This window comes from Bison bison, unplaced genomic scaffold (genome assembly GCF_000754665.1).
Source record: "Bison bison bison isolate TAMUID 2011002044 unplaced genomic scaffold, Bison_UMD1.0 scf7180017864236, whole genome shotgun sequence".
Lineage (NCBI taxonomy): Eukaryota > Metazoa > Chordata > Mammalia > Artiodactyla > Bovidae > Bison > Bison bison.
In genome coordinates, this window is record NW_011494808.1 from 3,670,720 (window position 1) to 3,679,416 (window position 8,697).

The following is an 8,697-nucleotide window of genomic DNA, read 5'->3' on the forward strand; positions in this document are numbered from 1 at the left end:
AAGCTGAAGTTCCAATACTTTGGCCACCTGATGTGAAGAACTGACTCATTAGAAAAGACCCTGCTGCTGGGAAAGATTGAAGGCGGGAAGAGAAGGGGATAACAGAGGATGAGATGGTTGGATGGCGTCACCAACTCAACGGACATGAGTTTGAGCATGCTCCAGGAGTTGGTGATGGACAGGGAAGCCTGGTGTGCTGCAGTCCACGGGGTCGCAAAGAGTCGGGCACGACTGAGCAACTCAACTGAACTGATCTGTGCTTATCACTGTTCATCAGAGGGATAAATTGAAGTGAAGAAAGTGAGGATGGCTGCTCCACAGGCAGGATTAGGAATGAGAAAGGGGCATCATCTCATTCCCTGGTGGCTCAGCAGTAAAGAATCCGCCTGCCAGTGCAGGAAACCTGAGCTCGATTCCTGGCTTGGGAAGATCCCCTGGAGGAGAAAATGGCAACCCACTCCAGTATTCTTGCCTGGAGAATCCCACGAACAGAGGGACCTCGTGGGCTACAGTCCAAGGGGTCACAAAGAGTCAGATACGACTGAGCAACTGAACAACAACACATCCTCATCTCATTCGGTCTTTACACACAAGACCATGACGCAGAGACTCTGTTGTTTGTTTGACAGAATAACAGAAGACAGCGTTTTGAAGGAAGAACTCGTGATTTTTAAAGTGTTTCCTAAAATGTACTGTTTTCAGTAAAATTATTTAATGTGGAAGGAATCTTGTCAAGAATATAGTAACATGCCATTTGTAACGTGTAGCATCCAAGGGCACTTTCTTTTCTGAAACATTCTTGAGAAGGGTAATTTTAGAAGTTGGCTGCATACTTCCCGACCCTAAGTCTGCCCTATCTCCCAGAGCAGTTACCCAGAGGACTCCGTTGATTAATACAAATGAAAACACTACCATCAAGATTTTAAAACATGTATATTATTATCCACATGTGCACAAAAAAAAATCCCACTGGGCAGCTTGAGTTGGCTGGTATGTTTCTGGTCTATCGCTGCTTTGGTTTGTTATGTTAGGCAGGCTTTTTTGTCTTGTCTTATTTTTCATATTTCAGGAATCAGTGTGTCTGATACTGATGTGGTTTAGATGGATTAAAGATTTAGATTTACATGTATGAATGTGAGGGAGCCTTGGAACTTAAGGTACGTGGATGATTATAGGCAGCCCATTGGACCAGCCGTGTCTTTGAAGTTCTTTGGAAGTCCTGGGAACTTTCACTTACTCATTGTATGTTGAACAGCACAGCTTCCCAGATTGTTAAAATAGTACTGACCTCAGTGTCCTTGTTTTCAGCTGCTCTTTTCCATAGTTAATTTTTGGCGATCTCCTTTGGCATGATTAAAAGCTGACTTATTTATGGAGTGCTGCTAATTGATGGATGTCAAACTCTGTTACTGTGGGGGGTGGGCGGGGGCAGGCTTCCCAACCTTTCAAATCCCAACTGGGAAATTTCCAAAACTGAGTATGTGGTTTTCCCATGGAGCCTCTCCCAGCCACTCTCATGCACATTGTGCCTTCTGCTCACTTTTTACCAAAACCAGAACTTGAGAGGCCACAGAAGCCCCACCATAATCCTCTCTCTCTATGCCAAATTGAAGAGAGCACCAGGGCATCAGATAACTGGAGAGGAGCCCTCAGACCTGGAACTCAGCCCGAGGGGTGTCCTTGAGAACTAGTTTCTGAATTCGACAAAGCAAGGTGCTTGTCTCTGCTTTGCACCTGCAGTTGCTTTCTGGATTTAGCTTTTATTTTTAGCGCATTCTTATTGTCTCTGTCTTCGATACTCTGAAAGGCTTGTCCAAGAGCAGTTTGTCACTGTGATTTCTTGTGAATAATGAGGGCTTCAGGAGTCTGGGGAGGATCTTCGGATGCCGGCCGCGTGTCTGCAGGTTACCGCTGGCAGCCACCCACCTGTTGGAGAACCACCCATGAGGACCACCGTGTTAGATCCTCGAGGAAGTCGAGGCTTGCGTTTCTTTTTCTTTTTAGAGCTTCGGTTTTGAAGTCAGAAAAATCCTGGCTTTACCATATATCTGTCCGAGAGGCTTCTTAGCACCTTTGAGCCTCATTTTCCCCATCTGTAGAATGGGGAGGTTTTTGCAGACTCGCATGGCATTGCTGTGGGGATGGCAGGAGCTCACCCTGGGAGCAGCTCTTGCAGTGTGAGGCAGGCACGTGGCAGACAAGTGGGTGACAACCCTTCCCATCTTCCTAACAGGAGAAGCCCAGCTGCACAGACCCCTGTCCTCTGTGTATCTGTGCCTCACCTCCAGTGATTTTCCATGGTGGCACCTCCCCTCTCATCTTGACCTCTAGGGAGTCTTGCCAGTGGTTCTGCCTTCCTGTGTCTCTCCTTTTCTATTACCAGTGAGAGATGACCACCTTCTTAGGGCACCTGATGTTTGGAACTGCAAGGAGACAATGTGCTTCCCGGAGCCGAGGAGCCGAGTGTTCGTGTGTGCTTTACTAGGAGGCGAGGAGAAGCAGGGCTGTCCTGTAACTCCTAACCTGTAGTCTGGCGTTGCCAGGACAGGCACTCAGGGGCTGGACGGATGAATGGGGCCTCTGTGTGTGGATGAAAAAACCCAGCGTTTCTCTTCCAGTTGCTGCAGTGAGAAGAACAAATTAGATTATTAATTTGATCATGTGGTAGCTTGAGCCGACAGCCTATTTAGTTTCATTGTTAAAACAAGTGTGGTTTTGAATGATGTGGACTTTCTCTCTTACTTAGATGGCACAGAATATTCATTACGGATATCAATAAAGACCATGCTGGTGATCAGCCTCCAAAGCTGCCCTCCCCCGCCCCACCCCTGCATGCAGAAAAGGCAGAAAAGGGTATTTAGAATGGGAGACTGGAAGCCAAATTATAAACTCATTTCAACTCCTGGCCTGCAGGCTCCAGAGTGGCCTTATTTGTTGTCAAGGATGGAAAACAACTCGGATTCAGGTCCAAGTGATTATTCGACTTTGGCATTGCTGCGGGGCTGCCAACTGCAGTTCCATTTAGACACAGATTAATTAGCCAGGCAGGGACGGAAGTGGGCTTGGAGAGAGAAGCCGGGAGAGGCTGCGCAGCGGGGGGACCGGCGGGGCCGGCGTGGGGGGGCTGGCCCCGGCTAGCCCACCCTTTCAACAGTTAACCCACAGGAAAGCGGATCCAGATGGCCCCTTCTATGGTGACACACCTCACTCCGTACTTACTGACTCGGTGTCCGTGCTGCAGAGAAAACTTTCAAACTTGGGCGCAGGGAGAAACTGCACGTGACAGCCCCCAGCACTAGCACCGGGAGGCCGACCCCGCGGACCTGAGCCGCTTATCAATCTTGTCTTTGTCCCCCTGCAACCACCCTAGACCTTTTTTAAAAAAAATTATTATTATTATTCCTGCATGTGAAACGGGAACCATAGAGGATTTTCGTGTGTGTGTGTGTGTGCGCGCGCGCGCTATGACTTGAATTATAAAGACAGATGAGATGAAATCACAAACTCGGGAAAACACGACTCTGCGTAAAGGAGTTGAAGATAAATTATTCGCCTCTATTTAATCGCGGGGGCGAATTCTCTCCGGAGTGTTTCCCCCGGTGCTGTGCTCGTACCTCTTTTGCGTCCGCGTTGATCTCTGTGGACCGAGGGGCGCTCGGTGGATTCCTGAAAGGCCGGGGGGCACAGGGCTGGACGGAGCGGGCGGAGGGGGCCGTCAGGGGAGGAGGCGGGTCCCGCAGGCGGTGCTGGGGGCGTCTGCGGGGGCGGTGGGGGCGCGCTGCCGGGGGAGCTGGGCTCTCCAACTTCCCGGGGGTTTGCTGTTTTGTAACATTTCTTCCTTCCCTACGACCGACCATTAGAAAAAAGTGGCGGCGCGGCGCGCGGTCCCCCGACCCACCTGAACCGCGGCTTCGCTGCGGACGCACAGCCCAGGCCCCGGCGCCTTCGGGAGCCAGCGGGCACCCTTCCTCCCTGCGAGGTTTGCTTTTTCTGGGTTCTTTTCCAAGAGTGTGACTCTGCTTTGCTTTTACACACGTATCTACATGGCTCTCGGCATTTATTTTAAACCTTGATCTTTTTTTTTTTTTTAAACGCTTTGCATTTTACCCATTAAAATAGAAAAGGGAAAATACCATCCTGCTTTTTGGGGCAGGACTTTGGTTGGATAAATTGTATTTTAGATCCTAAGTGATTTAAAATTTTGTAATATCATCTATATTTAAGACGTGGAAATTCCCAGAAGTGACTCCTATTTTTATTTTTTAGATTCCTTTCCATTTCAAGGAGGAAAGTCAAGATATTTTTACTCAGTGGAAGAATGATGTAGTTTCATCCTAACCTTCTTTTCTTATGCTTCCAGGTAAGTGTGTCTGTTAATCATGAATTACTTAAGAAATGAATCTTTGTATGGTCTGAATTTATTCAGTATTCTGGCTATGTTTGAAATGTGCTGAATTTCATTTTACTTCCAATAGTTCCATTAATAACAGATTATTGTTTTAAGATATGAGTACTTTTTCAAGGTAGTATAATTACTTGGCTGCCTTGGAAAATTCTTTTATTCACTTGTAAAGCCTGTAATTTACATTTAACTCTGCCAGCTTCTTCAGAATTTCTCTCTTCTCAGAATGGCAAATGCCAATAATGTAGTTAGAAGAACTACATAATTCTTTTTTTAAAAATTCACCTGAATAGGATAATTTGTTCTTCTTTTGGAAGTTGTGACGAAATGTTAAGCTTTCTCAAATATTTAACCCATAATCAAAAGGGCATCGTAATTTTCACCAAGCTACAAAATAATTATTTAAATAAAATAGGAAATTGAACTATGATCTTACTTTCCGACTTATAGCATCTCAGGGGAATACTTTCTAGAACTCTTGGAGAATAGTACCCTGACAGATTGTATGGTTGGTTTCAGATTTGGGGACACATGTAAATCTCAGGGACGTTATTTTAGTTCTGCTCTGTAAGCAGTGATTTTGAATTTCTCTAGAATAAGATATTTTATTACATCTGGCAAGACTGAACTTTGAAAAAAACTAAGAACTTCAGGGACATCATTAGTTGAAAGGGAAGAATATGAAATGGGAAGTCATGTATGTGGTTCTTACCTTCAGCAGAGCAAACCTTCATTTTAGTTTTCTATGGAGATGAATCTATAGATGTCAAAATGAAAATAGATAAGCTGTGCTCACCATCTGCATACCTTCAGGAAAACCCCTTCACTGGTCTTCATTCAACAAATTGCTATAGAGGTTTTGTTTTGATTTTTAATGTTTACTTTTGTTGTACTGTTTGAGATAAAAGGCTGAAAACCAAAACGCTGGATGTGATTTTGCTTTAATGAACTGCTTTATACTCAGACAATGGAGAGTGGGGAGTTAAAGGGATTGTATCTGAGTTACCAGTAATGAAAAATAAAAACAACCTTGACCAAATTAATGATAACCACAATAAAACAATAATAATAATATAAGAATAACCAAACAATAATTCTTCACAAGTCTTTTTTGAGTAGAGACTTGAGTGGCTAAGAGGCCTAAGTGATCCAAGGCTACTTTGAGGGTCACAACGGAAGTCTTCAATCTGAGGTATTTCAATGTTTAATGTTTTTGAGACTGACTTGGATGATGTAGAAGAGAACAGTGTCATTAGAAAGAACATCATGATATTAAAACCTTGAAATGATTGTAGAAAAGAGTCAGAATAAACTGTACAAAATAGAGAAGTAATGAGAAATAATCCAATTAAGATGTTCATACCCCAGGATGAGGTGATGAGGGAGGCCCAGCTGGGTTTTGATGAGGGTCTGGTCTCTCTGTGTGCTGCTGCAGACACAGGGTGTTGATGGGGAGTCAGGCTGCTCTGGGACAGAGGGAGCTTGGGAAAGCCTTTGGTTTTCCAGGGACTGGGGGCTTCCCAGGTGGTGCTAGTGGTGAAACAACCCGCCTGCCATGCAGGAGACAAAAGAGACATGGGTTAGAAAGATCTCCTGGAGGAGGGCGTGGCAACCCACCCCAGTATTCTTGGATAGAGGACAGTATCTTGGACATTATCCCATGGACAGAGGAACCTGGTGGCCTATATTCACTCCATAGGGTCACAGAGAGTCGGACACGACTGAAGCGACTTAGCATGCATGCATACTCCTTATAATCTGAGTTCCTTATAGATGCAGGGCTTTGGAAGTCCCTCAATAGTGGACCTTCCCCAGACCTGCAGGGGGCAGCCGTGTAAACTGGGAGGAGTGGCTGGTTGGCAGGTGTACCTGCCCTGCGGTGGTCCTGGAGTCCCAGCCAGGAGAGGCAGTTGGATCATTGTTCGTGGTTGGATCACCAGCTCGAGGTGCTGGAAGGCTCCCCCGGGGATCTCCTGGTCTCCTCCGTGTCCCCCTGGTGCCTTCGATGCCGCCCAGCCTTGTCCATGAATTGCTGCCTGCTGAGTGCGTGCCCCACCCCAAGCCCAGTGTCCCCACACTCTCTCCCGCTGGGAACTCTCCCTTCCCTGCCACCCTCCAGGGAACATTTACTGGTCCTTCAGTGGCAACCCCCCTGTGGGGCTTCTAGCACTCAGACACAGGTCCTGGCACCTGTATATGCTGAAAGAGGCATTGCATGGTTGATGAAAACATAGGAAGGGAATATAGGGCGTCTGGTCCTGTGGGAACCGCATCCCTCTGCTTCCCTTCCTGCCCAGAGTGGGCACCTGGCACTGTCTCCTTGTCACGGTCCCACGATGGCCGCCTGGGCCCCTGAGCAGGACGCTGACCCAGCGGGTCTTACTCTGGGATCCAGTTAGTTCCTCAGCTGCTGTCTGCGGGGTCCAAGCTCTCTTTGTGGCCAGATCACCCTGTAGTTCTTTGCAGCTCTGCAAGCCCATGCATGACACGTGTCTATCAGATAACGTGAAGTTGTAGCCTATGCCATTTCCTTTTGGAACGAAGGGGTGTTAAAAGTAAATACGAATATAAAACTATAATGGAGTAACTTGGCAGGTTGCACATATTTGCAAAACTAGAGAATCAAGTAGAGAAGTTTGTATTGATGGTTTACGAAGTAGCCTTCTTTGGGATCTGTTTTGACCTTCCACAGTCTTTCCACTTAATGGAATGAGACAAGAATGTAAGCTTGTCATGAGTGCCAGTGTCTGCTGCTGCAATTTTCATTTATCCTCCTGAACCGCAGTTCCTTTCCCACAGATGGGGCTTCTCCAGGCCAGGCCAGGAGAGGAATGCTGGCCTGTTGCGGCCTGCCACGGGACCGCTGTCTCTTGTCTGCTGATTGTCACCTCCTCAGGCCTGGCTTTTGTCTTTTCTGCTCTGTTCCGGGGCTCTGCTCATTGAGATTCTCCTTCCACCAAGTGGGTTTCTTGCTTCAGCCTCTCATGGCCGTGTCTTGCCCTGCCGGCCCCTCACCCCCCAACCCCCACCTCCTCCTTCCTCTGTGCCCCTCCTCACTGCGTTCCTGCTCTGGACTCAGCCCTGGAAACCCATCCCGGCCTTTGCCTGGCCTGGGGCTGGGCCCTGTCGCCCCCAACATTCTCCACTGTCTGCAGTTGTTCACCTGCTGGCTGTTTGTCCTGTGGCCGTCCTCATCCTCTAAGGGGCTCCGTGTCTGCGTTTGCAACGCCCAGCATGTGTTTGTCCATATGCATGTTCACAAACAAATGTTTGGATGAATTTCTGGTATCTGAAAACCCTCATCAGAACCAAGCATTGTCAGTATTTTGATTTGCTGAGGGCGTGACCGTGTGCAGTCTGGGTGACTGAACACTCACGCAGTGGCAGTATCCCTGTCTTTTCTGTCTTCTTTTCCCCCCTCTGTCTTCTTTCTCTTTCACATTTGTTTTCTGTGCTACCATGGATAGGAGGGATGTGAACTGGTGCTCTAACTCCAGCACCAGCGCCTGCTTAGGTTAAATAAATTCTTTTTTAAGTAAGGCATGGAAGGTTGGCCGTAACCCAGGTGTCCACTGGTGGTGAATGGTTAAAGGAAATGTGGTCTGTGCGCCCAATGGAATAGTACTCGGCCTTAAAAAGGAAGGCGATTCAAACGCATGCTACCACACGGATGTTGAACTTGAGGATGTTATACAAAGGTGAAATCAGCCAGTCACGAAAGGGCAAACGCTGTATGATTGCACTTTCAGGAGGGAGCTGTAACAGTCCTACTCATGACAATGCAGAGTAGAATGGTGGTTGCCAGGGGTTGAGGGGGCAGAGGATGGAGTTGTTTAACACCGTTTAAGTTTTCAAGACGAAGAAGTTCTAGAGAGTGATTGTACGACAGTGTGAATATACTTGAAAATTGTGAAGAAAATAAACTTTATGTTACGTGTATTTTACCATAATTAAAAGTAACAAAGTAAGTCAAAGACCTGACTTTAAAAAAGAATAATAATCCTTTAAAAGTAAAAAAAAAAAGTTTAAAGGGATTTCTTTTTTTTCTTTTTGCCACTTAATTTTTTTAATGAAAGGGATTTCTTTGATTTAGGGACTTTTCCTCCCTTGAGCTTAATTTCTCACTTGTGTAGAGGGTAAAAAAAAAGTATTGACTTATGTACTTTTGGCTGTGTTGGGTCTTTGTTGTGGCGCTCAGGCTTCTCATTGCAGGGGCTTCTCTCGTTGAGCACAGTCTCCAGGGGCTGGAGCTCAGTAGCTGTGGCCCACAGGCTTAGTTGTTCTGCAGCATGTAA

The 8,697-nt window shown here is 46.7% G+C and overlaps 1 protein-coding gene across 1 annotated transcript in view; it reads left to right on the forward strand.

Annotated features, from left to right (window-relative positions):
- CSGALNACT1 (chondroitin sulfate N-acetylgalactosaminyltransferase 1) overlaps positions 1-8,697 on the forward strand; it is a 216,981-nt gene that overhangs the window by 40,456 nt on the left and 167,828 nt on the right. The window contains exon 2 of the mRNA XM_010846399.1: positions 4,267-4,360. The gene's annotated coding sequence lies outside the window, so the exon portion shown is untranslated. The remainder of the gene's footprint in view (positions 1-4,266; positions 4,361-8,697) is intronic.